At 47.9% G+C, this 16,815-nt stretch overlaps 1 protein-coding gene across 6 annotated transcripts in view; it reads right to left on the bottom strand.

Moving 5' to 3' along the window:
• Positions 1-15,676, bottom strand: part of ARHGAP39 (Rho GTPase activating protein 39) — a 131,936-nt gene extending 116,260 nt beyond the window's left edge. For 3 of the 6 annotated variants that reach the window (XM_073230349.1, XM_037023261.2, XM_037023255.2), the window contains exon 1: positions 15,003-15,191. The gene's annotated coding sequence lies outside the window, so the exon portion shown is untranslated. Of the gene's footprint in view, positions 1-6,159; positions 6,269-6,854; positions 7,005-15,002; positions 15,192-15,382 lie in introns of those variants that run through there. The other 3 variants (XM_073230346.1, XM_073230345.1, XM_073230348.1) reach the window with 3 other exon arrangements.
• Between the last annotated feature and the right edge of the window lie 1,139 nt (positions 15,677-16,815).

Genomic DNA, 16,815 nt, shown 5'->3' on the forward strand with positions numbered 1-16,815 from the left:
TAAGGAGGTTGTTGGAACCTCCAACTGTAGCTGGTAGGTCAGAAGCACAGGTACCTTGAGCTTGTGACCAGTGCCTGGACTTGGGAGTGGAGGACAGTCTTGTAGGACGAAGCCCTTAACCTGGGGAATCTGGAGCTGTCTCTGGGCAGATAGTGTCAGAATTGAACTGAGTTCTCCAACACTCTGCTGGTGGTTGAGAATTGCTTGGTGTTACATGTTGTAGAAAGATCCTGCTCTCTTTCTCTTTTTCATATACACACACACACACAAACACACACATTGGAATTGGGTCTGGGAACCTGTAAGGAGTTACACTGTTATACTGCTGTATACTATTACTACAGTGTGTAATATTATTATCCATGTATATAAAAAAACAACAACGCTACTACAAAGCACCAGATATCAAGATAATTTGGTACTGGCACAAGAACAGACCCATAGATCAATGGAACAGAACAGACAGTCCAGATATAAACCCAAGCATATATGGTCAATTAATATTCGATAAAGGAGCCATGGATATACAATGGGAAAATGACAGCCTCTTCAACAACTGGTGTTGGCAAAACTGCATGTAAGAGAACAAAACTGGATTACTGTCTAACTACATACACAAAAGTAAACTCAAGATGGATCAAGGACCTGAATGTAAGTCATGAAACCATAAAACTCTTAGAAGAAAACATAACAAAAATCTCTTTAATATAAACTTGTGCAACATTTTCCTGAACATATCTCCTCAGGCAAAGGAAACAAAATAAAAAATGAACAAATGGGACTACATCAAACTAAAAAGCTTCTGTACAGCAAAGAACATCATCAATAGAACAAAAAGGCATCCTACAGTATGAGAATATATTCGTGAATGACATATCTGACAAGTGGTTAACATTCAAAATGTATAAAGAACTCACATACCTCAATACTCAAAAAGCAAATAACCCTATTAAAATATGGGCAGAGGACATGAACAGACACTTCTCCAAAGAAGAAATTCAGATGGCCAACAGGCACATGAAAAGATGCTCCACATCAATAATCATCAGAGAAATGCAAATTAAAACCACAATGAGATATCACCTCATACCAGTTAGGATGGCCAACATCCAAAAGACAAACAACAACAAATGCTGGTGAGGATGCAGAGAAAGGGGAACCCTCCTATACTGCTGGTGGGAATGTAAATTAGTTCAACCATTGTGGAAAGCAGTATGGAGGTTCCTCAAAAAACTCAAAATAGAAATACCATTTGACCCAGGAATTCCACTCCTAGCAATTTACCTGAAAAAAACAAGATCAGACTCAAAGACATATGCACCCCTATGTTTATAGCAGCACTATTTACAACAGCCAAGATTTGGAAGTAACGTAAGTGTCCATCAGTAGATGAGTGGATAAAGAAGAGGTGGTACATATACACAATGGAATATTACTCAGCCATAAGAAGAAAACAAATCTTACCAGTTGCAACAACATGGATGGAGCTAGAGGGTATTATGCTCAGTGAAATAAGCCAGGCAGAGAAAGACAAGTACTAAATGATTTCCCTCATTTGTGGAGTATAATGACAAAGCAAAACTGAAGGAACAAAACAGCAGCAGAATCACAGACTCAAAGAAGGGACTAGTGGTCACCAAAGGGAAGGTGTGGGGGAGGGCGGGTGGGAGAGGAAGAAAGAAGGGGATTGTGGGGTATCATGATTGGTGCACAAGGTGTGTGTGGGGTCAGAGGAAAGAGGGTAGCACAGAGAAGACAAGTAGGGACTCTGTGGCATCTTACTACACCAATGGACAGTCACTTCAATGGGGTATGGGAGGGACTTGATAATAAGGGGGAATTTAGTAACTACAATGTTTTTCATGTGAAACTTTCACCAGTGTATATCAATACCTTAATAAACATATATAATTAATTTAAAAAATAAAAATAAAAACAAAAAAACAGCAACCGGGTGGCAGTCCAAGCTCTCAGCTTTGCAAACATGCCCTCCCACTCATCTCTGACCTTCCATCCTGCATCCCTGCCTCACTACAGAGTGCTGCTGCAAGTCCCCCGCCACACCTAGTGTCTCCTGCCCCTTCCTTTACCTGGCTAATACCTTGAGACTCAGTCACACGGAACCCTCCCTTCTAGACAAGACCCTCTCCTCCAGAAAGCCTACCTACACTATGCTACCCCTGGGCTAGGCTACCAGCCACCCTGGGGGTCTCCCCAAAGCCCCACACTTGCCTCTACCACTGCTGTCCATGGGAGGTTTTCACTATCCACTCCCTGCGTCCCCTGCCAGAGACCTGCTATGTCTCCATCTCGAGGCACCTAACTGGCAAATTGCTGGCACTTAGGTGACAGGACAGACCGGGAACAAGGCCCGGCAAACACAGAACCAGACATCAAGTTCTGCCAAACCAAGAGAAAAGGGCTCTAACCCTAAGGGATGCCCATCCTGGGTCCCAGCAGCCACAGGCAGGGAGGCCCACACTATTCCTAGATGGTTGCCTGGTTTTCACACATCCCTACAAATGAGGGGCTCTCAGACCCCCCGTGTTACTCCCTCCCAGCTTTTAGGCCACCTCTTGGGCTTTTCAGAGTTGGGTGAAGTAGGAATCCTAATACCATAGCTAAATTCTGAATACAAAATAAAGGACCCACACCACTGCAATTAAGTAGAAAAATGATGTCTATAGAGTCCAGAAGCTGCTTCACCATTCTTAGTGACACATGCAATCTGATTCACAAATAGCGTGAGACCTGTGGGCTGGAGAAATTTGTATTGTGTATGCTTCATCACAGTTCTAATTGCTAGGAAAAACATGCTGGCTGCCCCGGAAATTCCAGGAAATTGTTGAAGGGACTGCAGTCTTAGGGACAGTATTACTGTAAAGCTCAACCACTGAAGGATGCAACAGCTGGTTCCTCTGCTTGGTGCTGGGGTCTCCGAGCTTCCAGAAAGGACCAAGAGAAGCAGAACAGACAAAGGAATGCAGCCAAATAGGAAACTCGGCTCCAAGACAAGGAGCTGGGTGAGGAGCTCTCAAGCCTGAGCCCTGGCACCCTGGGCTGCCAGCTGGGACAACAGCTCTCTGTTCACACTGCGGCCCACAACACTCGAGGGCCGCCTTGTCTTTGACCAGTCTACAAGAGGATAGAAAACATGCTCTGCTGACATGTCAGTTGCTCGGTGCTGAAATTAATTTTTTAAAACTTTATGCACATATAGCACTCAGTAACTTACAGGACCCTCTGAAACACCGTCACACTTCAGCCTCACCTGATCTACACGCGAGAGCTGGAGCTCAGATGTTAACTGATTTATCTGATCGATTGCACCAACTGCACCACTCAGAGACTGAGTCAAAGTTTAACTCCAGCCGCCACCACTGGGACCAACACTGCATCGCTGCTCCTAGCACCTGCGCAGCTGAGCAGAGCCTTTCCACCTCACTCCCATGCGGCCCACTGGACTTACCACAGCCCCAAGGCCCCCTGTAGACCCCCACCTTGGAGTGATCTCTCCCGAAAAATCCTAGTCACTTTTAAGAGCTTTATTGAGATATAATGCACACACCACACAATTCATCCATTAAAGTATACAAATTTAGTATATTTTTCATGTATTAAAGATATGCACAGCCTTTACCACTGCCAATTTTAGGATATTTTCATTACATTAAAAAACCCCACACCTCTTAGCTGTCATCCTCCAGCCCAAGACAATTATGTACTTTTTGTCTCTGTGAATTTGCCTACTCTGGACATTTTATATAAATGAAATCATACAATTATATGAATTTTTGTGTCTGGCTTGTTGCCCTCAGCATAATGTTCAAGGTTCATCCACATTGTAGCATGTGTCAGTACTTCATTTTTTTAATTGCCAAGTAATATTCCATTGTGTGAATAGACATTTTCTTTATCTACTCATCTGTTGATAGGTATTTGGGTTTCAACTTTTTGGCTTTTATGAATAATGCTGCTATGAACATCATGTACAAATTTCTGTGGGGATGTGTTTTCCTAGTCAGTCTTATCCATAAGAACATCTGAAAGTTGAAACAATTTCAAATGAGAAACTCATTTAATCTGATCATAGTATATTATTTTAAATGTAGATAAGTAGACAATTGGGAGAAATAAATGACCAAAGAAAGTGCAGAGTTAAAGACATTAAGAAATAAGAGCAAAACCTGATTTAACAGAATAAGCAGTGATGAAAAGAAAGAGGTGCTATTTCTAGGATATTTCTATATCCTACAGCACATCTGTCCCACCTGCAAACTTATTTGTAACTGCATAAAATAGGATTTTCACCCATGTGGGCTGGTTAGATAAATTACAGCATCTCCATTTAGCAAACACAACACAGCCATGAAAAAGAATGAACTGGAAACTGTACTGATGTGGAATTAGTTCCCAAACATATTTAGTTTAAAAAGGCAAGGTTCAGAAACTGTTTGAAAAGGGTAGGAAAAAAGAATACATACACGTTTGCTTTCACAGCTACAAACTCTCTCAAAGATACAGTGGGTGCCTCCAGGGAACCAGGCTCCTGGGTGCAGGAACACAAGGCCACACTCAACACCCTCCATTCTTTCCAACCTGGAATACCTGATCCACTCCAATTTTTCACCTTTTTAGAAAACCAAAATAAAGAGACTCTAAGAGAATAAAAAAGTTTATACTTAGGAAAGCACAAGATGGGAGGCCTTGCGTAGTTGGAAACAGCCAACATAGGGGAGACGGATGCATAAAGGAGTCGCTCTCGTGTCAACCCTCCTCTGGGGCGGCTCTCACCCAAATCCAGCCATCTTTACCGATGTGAATGAGCAAAGAAAATGTTGCAAGGAGACACTGAGAACAGCAATGTCTCTGTTGCCCGCAAGGACTTCTCCATGCAGAGGGGAGATAACTTGTGTTCACGCAGTGACCAAAGGCATGACTGAGCACCAGGGAAGGCAGAAGGAGAACTCGCAGGGCCAGGCAGGTGGAGCTCCTGCTGGGAAGGGTCAGTGGAGATGAAGGGGTGGCCTAGCTGTGCTTGCTTTGTGGGGAGGAGGGAACTCAGAACGGAGCTTGGCCTAGCGGCACTCAGCTGGCATCACTGGGGAGCAAGAGCGCAAGTCAGGGGCACAAAGGCTGCAGAGAGCAGTCTAAGAGGCATGGGGAGCCTGGGAGGGGTGCAGGGCAGGGGAGCCCCCGGCTGCACCCACTCTGGGCCTGCTCCTCAGCCAGCACTGGCAGTGGAGCTGTCCTGGGCTTTGCAGGAGGCTGAGCAGCAGTCCTGGCTTCCACACACTTGATGCCAGTGGCTCCCCATCCCAGCTGGGGCGACCAAAAATGTCTCTAGATAAATCACTCTGGGTGAGAAGCACTGCTCTTCACATGTCGCCTGAGCAGCTGTGTGGAAGACAGAGGGGACAGAGCCCACCCAGGAGGCACAGCCATAATGCAAAAGGGACATGGCACAGGCCCTGAATGGCTGGTAGCCTTAGTGACAAAGGAAGAATGGATCCGGTAACTATATATGAGCAGGACCTGGAGCAACAGGATGTGGTGGGTGGCGGAGGCCCCAGGACGCCAAGCCTCCAAGTGGCAACCAAGCAGATGAGGCCGGAAATGAAGAGGGACAAAGGGTCTGGGGAGCCTTAAGACATTCTGCATTCGGAAGCTGGCTCTATTGTCCAAGGTCAAGGGGAGAAGCCTGGCTGGCACCTTTACCATGGGTGAAATGCCCAGACAAGCACAAAGCAGTATCATTTTCTCCCTTTGGGGGTGGGGGTGGGGTCACGTTATCTCCAATTATTTGTTCACCCCTTTTCTCTAAGAAGGCTGTATACCCAACATGCTGCCCCTGCCACAGGACTCCCACTCCCTCTATTCCCTCCTCCTGGTGGCTGGGCCATGTGACCTGCTTGGGCCCATGGAACCTCAGCCACCAGTTCCAAGATGAAGCCTGAAGAGACACTGAGTCTCTGCTACTCTGCTGCCCTAAGACCAGCATGTCCCAAACAAGGGCTACTTCCTTATCTTCTCTTACTCCTTACCCAGCCTTATAATCCCCACAAATCACACATACTGCGCCTTCCTGCCCTTGCTCCCAGACTGTGGAGCACCGTCTGTCTGTGATGCAGCGATGTCCTCCCTCATTCCCCCACTCACCTCCTACTGAGCGAGGTTCAGCTCAAAGACCACCTCTTCCTTGAAGCCTTCCCTCACACTGCAGCCCTCTGCAATCATTATCCCAGTGAACTTCAAGAGCAAACTTTTTCTGGAAATGAGCCAGAGAGTAAATAATTTAGGCCTTCTGGGCCATACAGCCTCTGTGCCAACTCTGCCAAGTCAATTTTGCCAAAGCAGCCACAGAGGATTTAAGAATGATGAGGGTGACTGTGTAAGAACATAGTAATTTATCCTCCATTTGCCCCATGGTCCCAAGCACATAAGCCGGTGAGAATTATGCCAGGGCCTGCCTGGGGCTCTACTGGGTTTACCCTGCCTAATCTCTAAACATCCCAACCCTCCCCCAAAGCAGCAGGCCAAGCGGATCCTCAATAAAAGGCACCACGCTGCTGCCCCCTCTCTCTCTGTCTCTGTCTCGCTGCTGTCTCTCTGTCACTCTCTCTCTCTCTCTCTCTGTCTGCTGCTCTGCTCTCCCTCTCTCTCTCTCTCTCTCTCTGTTCTCTGCTCTCTCTGTCCCGCTGCTCCCTCTCTCCCTCTCTCTCTCTCTCTCCCTCTCTCCCTCTCTCCCCCCACCCCTCCCTCTGGGGGCAGCCACTCTTTTTAGATAATAAAATCTCTTGCGTGGGCCCGTGTCTCCTGAGTCGTCCTGGGTAAGGAGGGTCGTAGCGAGATACCCTTTCATTGGTGCCGTGACTTCGGATGAGGCTCTCCCACTGACTTTGCTCTTCCTCTGGGAACCCTCACTGCCCGATCCTCCTCCACGGGCTCACCGTCCACTTCCCCGGTCGCTCGTCTTCTCGCCCAACACCGGCCTTCAATTTGGTGACTCTCCCCTTCATGGTAGTCTTAAATGTCCCTTTGGAACCTGGGAAGTGACCGTTGAGTGTCCAGCACCCCCAAGGGCTCCTCTGGGAAAGGGGCACCCCCAACCACGACTTTCAGAGTCACGGTTGATCCCCATAGTCGACCCTTCTCTGCCTTCCCGTGGTGAGAATCCTCATCCATGGAGGCCTGGTCTCTCTTTATCTACGTTTCTACTCGACTCGAAAACTCCTGGTACCAGGTACGGAGCCTCCCCGGCGTTTTCGCCTCGACCCCGCAGTTAGAGGTGGTGACGACCCCCTAACTGTGCCTGGTCTTCTCCGCGACCTTCTCAATCGCTCAGGGATGTCTCAGCGACTTCTGAACGGTCTCGTTCTCACCATGGGATCCGGCCCCTCCGTTCCCGTAGATTCACCGCTAGGGTGCTTATTCAATAATCTAAAGCCCCTCCACCTCACTCCAGACCTCAAACTTGTTCGCTACTGTAATGAGATGTGGCCACAATATCCCTTAGACAATCAGTCTAAATGGCCTCCAAATGGCTCTTTAGATCCTAAAATTCTCCGCAACTTATACAACTTCTGTGAGCGTACAGGCAAATGGAAAGAGATCCCATATATCTAGGCTTTCTCCTACCTCCGAACCCAGCTCTCTGTCTCCCCTGCAATCCTAAATAACTACTACTTGCCTTAAAGTCCACACCCCTAAGCTTTTATCACGTTCCCAAATATCCTCAACTGCCTATAAAACTCCTAGACAAAGCACCACCACGGGCTCTCTTGTCCCCTCCTGGCTCACGCCAGGAGCTCTGTCTGTCCTCTCACTGTATCATTACATCTCAATCTGTATGTTTGTGTCTAAGTGTGTAAATGAAAGATATTTTCCTACCTCCGGATGGTATTAATAAGAATTGATTTAAAGACAAGCACTTGTAAGAATTGGGCATTCTAAAATTTCCAGAAAATTCTAATAGAAGATATTAAGCATTAATGCTAATTTAACTTGAACTGAATAGACATGTCCTTATGGTTATCAGCTGCCTAAGTTTACCTAAAGTCATTTAAGTTGATGGTATCTGTTAAATCTTTCAAAGAAAAATGCTTAAAGTGAAGTGTAGCTTTGTCTAATGTGAGTATTTAAGCAAGTGCTTTAAAACTTCTAACAGCTTCCCAAAATCAAATGCAAAAGGGTGCTTTTACCTCTAGTTAACTCTGACATGTTCCAGAGGGCCCCTGGAACATGTCAGAGGAATTTTTTCTCATTGGAGAAAATATCTGGCTAATTTGGCTTATTTACCTGCTTAATTACCTGGAAGGCACTATCACAGAGAATGATGCCAAATTTCCCTATGACAACTGTCTTACAGTAAGTTGTAAGTCTTGTCATCTGTAGTCACTGTTTTATTACTCCTAAACTAGTAAAATAGATTTCAGCAGAACAGGTATTAGTTACATAGGGTTAAGTAAACTAAGGAAGAGAATTTTGTGGCTTTTTGTTTCACATGTTGTTGATAAAGTGTTTTAATCTTTTTCTCCTAAGCTGACAACAGTTTAGTAAATGACTGCCTTTATAAGCAGAATTGAAACTTTATCTTTCTCTCTACCTGATCCCTCCAGAATTTAAAAACTCTCAGTGACTATTTTTATATTTCATGGCAGTATGTTTATTTGCAGAAGTTCAATAAGAATCTGCTTTCCTTGTAAGAGGACCAATTAAAATCACTGGTTATACTACCAAGGCTTTGACTGGAACGTCATACCTGAGAGACACGTGTGTAAACTCAGATATGAACAGACAGCTTTAAGGAACTAAGGTTGACTTTTAACGCCAACAAAGCCCCTTAGAAGAACTGGCCTGGTACCTTGCTTACAGGGTTCCCAGCAGCCTTACCAGATGAGTAAGGAAGGTCACTTCCTGGGAGGTGCAGGAACCTCAGGAAGAGAGGAATTCACCCAGATCTACACGTACTGCAGGCACAAGCTGATGGCAAGTCTGGCTTGGCTTTCTGGCCTCAAGAAGCCCTTAAAAGTTCAATCTGAAATTCCTTACAAAAAGTTCCAGCAAAGCATATTTAAAAGAACCTATGTAATCAATTGCTCTTCTTGTTGCACCTATGCAAATAATCAGGCCAACTGTTAATTATTTTCTTAACCTGGTTACTTCTAATAAAAATGAGGGTGATTTAAGAGAAAAGTATTGTTTCAATAATGCAACCTTATCTATACTAAATCCTAATACTAGTCATTGAGATGTAAACTCGATCCAGAATTCTAGTTTCCCCATGATACCTGGCTATGATTCTCAATTAGACTCTTAGATATATTTCTAGTTCTCATATTCAGCCATGCATTCTTAATCTCGTCAAGTTTGTCCTTCCAGAACGGAAAATCCAACTCCAGATGTTGTTATTTAACCTAATAAAACAATTTGTTCTATCTTGCCTAGAAGCCACAAAACTGCAAATAGTAATAGAAATGAAACCCAGAATAGAAGTGCCAGCCTTCCGAGGCCCTCTCAACTGACCAGTGATGGAGACCTAGCTGCACCCCTTACTGCGCCCCCTCTCAGCATGAAGCAGCCAGAGCGGTCGTCATCCCCTTTCCCTAGCAGCAGCTAGGGTCTCCATCTGTAGAGGGGAGAATGAGACAGGGACCATAGGCTTTAGAGTAAGGTGAGAGCCTCTGGAGAAAGCAAGGCAGGATATCTGCAGTCAGAGCAATGTAAAACTACATGCTAGGAAACCGCCCCCCTGCTAAAACTATGTTGAACATTAAGCTCTAAAATCATTCTTCAGCGAGATCAGTTAATGTTCCCCAGATAAAGAAGAGTAGCACATGTTTTATTATGCTAATCATTGTAATCGTGTATAAGATTCACTTTAGCATACTAAAGGCCCAGGCCTATGTGCTGTCTTTCCTCCTCCCGATCCGAGGAGGTAATTTTGCAAACTGAGCAACTTAGCATGACCCAGCTGTAGACGGAATAGTAAAAGGCAGGATTCTTTAGCAAATAGACAATACCTCAGCCCACCTTGGGAGCTGAGCAGGCAGCCTTTTGATATGCTCCCAGACCAAGACGCCGGTATCCCAGAGAAGAATCAAGGCAGAAAATTTCTTATGTTAAGTTAATTTTTAATATTCAGAGAACACTTAACAAGTCCTTCCCCAAGGCTTTAGGGATAGTCCCCACCTTTTTTGACAGGCTCTAACACAAGACTTCAAATCCCTTACTTTCTCGAGCTCCACCCTCCTTCAATATGTAGATGATCTCCTCCTGTGAATTCCCTCCCTATGAACCTCTCAACAGGATACTATTCTCCTTTTAAACTTTCTCTCAGAACACAGCTATCGAGTTTCACCCTCCAAAGTTTAGCTGTCTGCCCCTCAACTCACATACCTGAGAGTTCAGCTCTCCCCGGGCTACAAGGCCATTACCATAGACAGGAAAAAACTTCTCCAAACCATGTCCATTCCAAGACCGTACACAGTAATCCTTTCCTCACCAACTGCGGTTAAACTACAGGGTCTTCCCCATTGGATACACAACTCCTACCTTAAGCCATTTGTTTTAGCTTATTCCCCTCCCACCGAATCTCCCACAGGTTTCTACTCCACCCTGACGGGACCTCTTACTCTCCGCATTTCGTGCTGCTCATCTCCGCTACCACTCATCACTGAAGAAGCTTCTGCCAGCACAGAGTCCTAAGACCTCCCTTACACCCGCCGTGCGTCATGCTTCAGGGTTATTAACCCTGGTCTCAACACTTACTCTCTCACCAGACCTATCTTCTCAATGCCAGCCTTTCCTCTCTTTCAGACTGTCCAAAAGATTGCACCATCAAAAATTCCCTTTGCCCTACAGGTTGCTTTGCTGCCTACACATATGTCCCCCCAAAATGCTATTAATTCAGCCACCCTATGTAAACATAGCAATCAGCCCAAATGCAAAAAATTTCTGACCAAACCTTTAATCAGCTTATATTATAGGATTACCAACCCCTCTCCAAAGACGATCCTTACTGAACCTGGAAAATGCCATCACCACTGCAGACCAAGGGCTCATCTGAGGACTGTCCCCCATCAATACAAAAATGAACTTCATCGCCCCTAATCAGCAGGAAGCAATTACTGAAGACTGACCTTCACCCCTTCCCAAATCCTCTACCACTTATAAAACAGAAAAGGGAGGAATGTAAGAATATAGTAATTTATCCTCCATTTGCCCCGTGGTCCCAAGCACATAAGATGGTGAGAATTATGCCTGGGCTTGCCTGGGGCTTGCTGGGTTTACCCTGCCTAATCTCTAAACATCCCAACCCTCCCCCAAAGCAGCAGGCTGAGCGAATCCACAATAAAAGGCACCACGCTGCTGCCCCCTCTCTCTCTGTCTCGCTGCTCTCTGTCTCTCTCTCTCTTCTGCTCTGCTCTCCCTGCTCTCTCTCCCTCTCTCTCTCTCTCTCTCTGTTCCGCTGCTCTCTCCCTCTCTCTCCCTCTCCCCAACCCCCCTCTGGGGGCAGCCACTCTCTCTTTTAGATAATATAATCTCTTGCGTGGGCCCGTCTCCTGAGTCGTTCTGGGTAAGGAGGGTCTTGGCGAGATACCCTTTCGGACTGTATTTCAATAAAACATTATTTACAAGACAGGCAGGGGGCCTACCAGTGGCTGTAGCTCACAGATCCTGGTCTGGAGCACTGTTCAGCCCTTAAGCATAGAAGGACTCGTAGTCTTACGAAATTTTCTCCTTTTCAAGCTCCTTGAAAGAACAGTTGTGCCACTTGTCTGTGGTGTTACAATATACACACAACTAATTGGTCACAGATCAGATGTTCAATGAAGAAAGTACTGAATGAATGCTATGTAGCAAACCTTTGCATAGAATATTGAAAAAATATTCCTAATGCTGAGTATTATGGAATATTATGAATATTATATAATACTTCCGACGGAATTCCAAAGACTTCAAAGAAAAGCAGGGAAATGCCACACTAAATGTTAAAATAAGAAAGCTTGGTTAATGTTAAACCATTCCATGCAATGGAGCATAGCAATAGCCAATTAAGCTCTTTTCCCAACACATAAACTGTGTCAAAGACCAGTATGAGTTTACAAGTTTAGTAACAAGCTCATGAATTGTGGTGTCGGGAGGGAGATACAACTTCATGTTATCAGAACTCCTCGACATATGATGATAAAATTCATTTATTTCAACAACATATTTTGGGGATTGAACAGGATGGTGGACACTGTTGAGCAACTCAACTTTCAGGGAAAGACAAAGTCCTGCAAAATGCTAGTCCCAGGAAGTCTGAGATACGAGCTCGGCAAAATGGGAGAGAACCAGGACTGTAGGTCCAGGTGAGGAGGTCCATCTCAGCAGGGTGGAGCATGCAAAGGACAGGAGTCAGAGTCAGACATGACCTCAGGGAGCAGGGAAGAGCCAAAGTCAGGGGCAAGTCCCAGAGGCAGGTGATAGATGGCACAGCGAGGCAGGTACAGGAGGCGGCAGAGACAGCCAATAACTGAGAGTGTGGATCTTACCTGGGGGATCAAGAAAAGTAACAGAAGAAGGAGCCTGGAGGCAGGTGGCCAATCCAGTTCGGCTCTGCCAGAAGGCACCCCCAGGACCTGCCCTGCATGAATGGCTGCACACCAAGGCTGGACTCGGAGACAGGAAACCCACAAAGCCAACTTTGAAAGGGAACATGTAAGACCCACAACAAATGACCAAATAACCACAGGTCAGTGAACAAGCATAGCAAAGGGGTTTTGCTAGTAAAACCAGATGTCTCACTATGAAAACATAATTACACAGGCTTTTTTCTAAAGCACCAAAGAACCAAGTGGAAGCCTAGCAAGACACTGAACCTGCTGTCACTAAATACTTCAAGGACAGCCCAACCTAGCACAACTGTAGGACAGAAGGCTGGGATGGACTTCTTAAATCTATCTTTAGATACTTTGAAATTTGCACAAAAGCTGCTTCATTACCATTTGTTCTGAACATTAAACATTTTAATCCTAAATCCCACAAATGCCCAAAGACTCTACTTAGAATGGAGGGCTTTCTTTCCTTAGTTCTTGTGTCACATAGATAAAGGAGACGAGATGTAGTTATCTAGGGTAAGCCTAAGATACTTTCCTAGATCTGAGAAAGGGAGTCATCTCCTTGGGAAACATAAGGAATTTTTCCACTCTTCTGAAGCAAATTAAGTCTTATTTCTTCCAACAGCTTAGCAAGACAGAATGCCATAGCACTGGTAATCCCATTTCTCACTTTCTGTTGCTTATGTCCTCACTGTCACTAAAAGTTTGCTAATAAATTATCTTTTCCATTACAAGGGTAACACTGTATAACAACAATGGCTTCAGTAATTTAATTCAAACAGAATTACCCAAGAACGGCTCTAAGTGTCATCCTCAATCATGCCACCCCAAGTACAGTAAGGACTACGGTATTCTAGACTTGCTCATTAGCTTTTTTTTTTCCAAAAACATTTCCTAAAACAGTTCTATATAATAACTTACCTAAGTACATAAGATTGGTTCGTTTACCTTTTAAAGACTGTTTTTCCGAATATGACCCCACACTACCTGTGTAAGAAAAGGGAACCACAGACTTCGAGTTAAGGTAAAACTAAGAGGTGATGCTAGGGGCCAACTGAAGAACCAACCACCCAGCAAATGCACCCTGGAAACCCAGTATTGCCAGTGACAGCAACTGCTGCTAGAACACTTAGATGCACCAGGCACAAAATGTCCTGCAGTCTTACTTCACCAGGTCCTCACAACCACCCTGGGAAGCGAATATTATTGGTGCCCCCATTTTACAGATGAGAAACCAAAGGCACAGAGAACAAAGCCAGTAAACGTAAGAATCACATCACAGGCAGGCAGCGTGACGCCAGAGCCCACCCTCTCCATTCTGTTCTCCAGCCTCCTGGCAAGGCAGCTGACTAGACAAAGTGCAGGTACCGAGGCGACCTGTCCCCCTGCTCATTCCCTGACCAAGCGTCTGCGGGCCATTAAGTCTGCGCCCACGACGCTTTATGGAATGCGTTTCCTTACTTTATAGTCACACCTCCGATCAAATCTCTTTCCCCTCCCCCCGCGAGTAGAAGCACACCTTGCTCGCGGCGAAAGAGGAGCTGCTGCCCGGAAACCACCTGCTGTTTACAGAGGCACGAAACGCACAGGGTTCAATTCCCCTCGCTGGCTTCAAAGACAAATCTCCCATTGTCTGCACCAGGGAAGGAGCACGAAGCCTGGAAACTGTGTTTCGCAGAGGTCACTGGAGGTTTGGTTAAACGAGGCAGTGGGGGGCTGGGAGCAGGAGGTGGGGGCGCCGCATTTTTGCCGCTGAGGGTTGCGCAGCGCACACCGCAGCTGCTGGTGGGAGCAGCACGTAACACCGCCCCAGCTGCCGCGGCCTCGCAGCCGGCTGCGCGTTTTAAAATAAAAGACGTCCTGACCCCAGGGACCGACGGCCCTTGGCACTGGGCGCACTGCTCCGCCTACACCACTCCCACGACCGGGAAGCCACCGAGGGGACTGCAGCTCCGGGAAGGCGGCCCGAGAGCGGGCGCGGAGAGCCGGGCGCCCAGCGCGCCTCGCCGCAGAGCCCAGGTCCGCGCCCGGCGCCCGCACTCGGGCCTCCCCTGGGCCAGCACACACACACTCACACCCACATTCACCCTCGGCGGGGCACGCTCACACTCACACCCACACCCTCCCTCAGGCCGGGCACGCTCACGCTCACGCCCACCCTCGGCCGGGCACACCCACCCTCGGCCGGACCCCCACGCCCATCTCACACCCTGCCCCCGGCACAGCCTCGGCCTCGCGCCCCGGCACCCCGCCCAGCGGGACCCAGCACACCGCGCCTCCTCCCCGGCCGCCCCTCCGTAGCCGCGGACCCGGATCCTCGCGAGGCCTGGCGGGGACCGCAGCGCCGGCCTCTCCGCCATCTTCCCGGCCCGCGCCGCCCACCTCCCGCGCTCTCACCGGCGGGCTGCGCACGGTCCGCGCCGCCACAGCCCCTCATCCCGAGGGGGCGCGAGCTACCCACGGCTCGCCGCCGCTACTGCCCTCAGTCCGCGTTTTCCGTCGCTGCCGCCGCGGCCGCCGCCAGCCCAGTGCCGCGGCCCGCGTCCTCCCGTCACCAGCGCAACCCCCCGCCTCCAGCCCCGCCCCCGCCCCCGCGCCGCCGCCAGGGGGCGCCGCCAGGAGCGCGGTGCGCGTGCGCTCGCGCGCGGTGCGCCGGGAGCCGGGGCTAGGCTGGGCCTGGCTCCACCCACGTGGCCAGCGCGGGCGGCCGAGGGGCGCCCTGCCCACGTGACAGCGACACCCCGCCCCGACGCCCCTCCCTGGGAGCCAGCGGCTACTTCTGTCCTCGCGGTGCTGTGTGGCGGACGTGCCGTTGCATCCGCTGGGTTTGGTGTAGTTCGCCGACTCCAGCTGTCTTGGATCTGCTGAATCTCAAACTCCCCCCTCCGTTCTCGGGGGAAAAGGGAGGTTGTCAGGCATGATCTCTTAAAATCTTGGCTCTCATTCCCGTCGTGCCCGCTGTGACTTGTTAGATAAACTGGACGGCCTGTGTCCTCCGTGTCTCTGGCTGTTTAATTTTTGCCCTGTCATCTCAACTCTTGGTAACTCTGGCTCTGCATTTTATAATCTGTGTTTAGGCTGTTCTTAAAGCTTTTTAAGATTACTACCTGGTTTCTAAAAATTGTATTTCTGGCAAAACGGAAGCTAAGTAGCCTGGCGCTCCACCACAGCAGGACACAGACGCCCGCACCGCCCAGTCCGCGGCCGCACCCTGGATCCCGGCGTCGCAAGGTGCTGCGCAGGCCTGAAAGCTCAGCCTCCAGTCGGACTCGTTACGCTCCCTGCCCTGCCGCTCCCCGCTTCCGCGCCCCCTGCTGGAAGGAGCTCTCCTCGCCATCCTCGCGCCCCTACGGCCCGTCTTCGCACCCACACCCGCACACGTGGGCGAGCTGTCTCCGCGCTCCTTCCTCTCTCAGCTTCCTCTCCAATGTGAGCATCTGAGAAAACCCAACCTGGATGAACCCAAGCCTTTCTCCTTAATGGTGACTACTGCAAAAACATCACAAAAGTAGACTGGCTGGCTTCACTTTTAACTTAAAAAATGAACACTACACAAACCCTGGCGATCTCGTGATTTTTCTCTTAGGAGGATAAATCCCCCACTCTAACATGACGTGTGAGTTTCTCAGGCCTCTCTAATTAAGCCTCCCAGATAAAACCAAAACTTCTCTTATTCCCGAACCGAAAGGCCCACACATGTACATCCCCACCTTCACCCCTGAAAACGTGCAGCCCTGTTAACAGGCTCCCACCTAAGGCGGTCCTTCCTCTGGAGAACTGAACTCACTTCCTCTTGCGTCCTCAAGGATTTTGCTCTCTCTCCTGCATCATCTATCTTTCTCTCTTTAATTTTTGTCCATGAATGTACAAACACCCTGGTATTTCTCATCTTAAGTACAAAAGGCCTTCTGACCTCTGCGTCCCCATCTCAGGCCCACTCAGATCCCCTGGTGACTACGTTTCTTAAAATAGTACCTACACCTCACCGCCATATTGTTTTTATCTCACTCTTTCCTCCTCCAATTCCATGGAAAGTGTTCCTGTTTGGAGTACTCCGTGCTGAATCCGACATGGTTTCTCCTATTGCCATCTGGTGCCATCACGGACTGCCAACGTCTTGAGTCTGAATTGCCTAAATTTATTGATGGGAGTGCTGATGTGCGAGTCCAGGTCTCAGAATGTAATTGGGTGAAAAAGTTTGGCATCTCTG

Source organism: Manis javanica, chromosome 2, assembly GCF_040802235.1.
Source record: "Manis javanica isolate MJ-LG chromosome 2, MJ_LKY, whole genome shotgun sequence".
NCBI classification, from domain to species: Eukaryota; Metazoa; Chordata; class Mammalia; order Pholidota; family Manidae; genus Manis; species Manis javanica.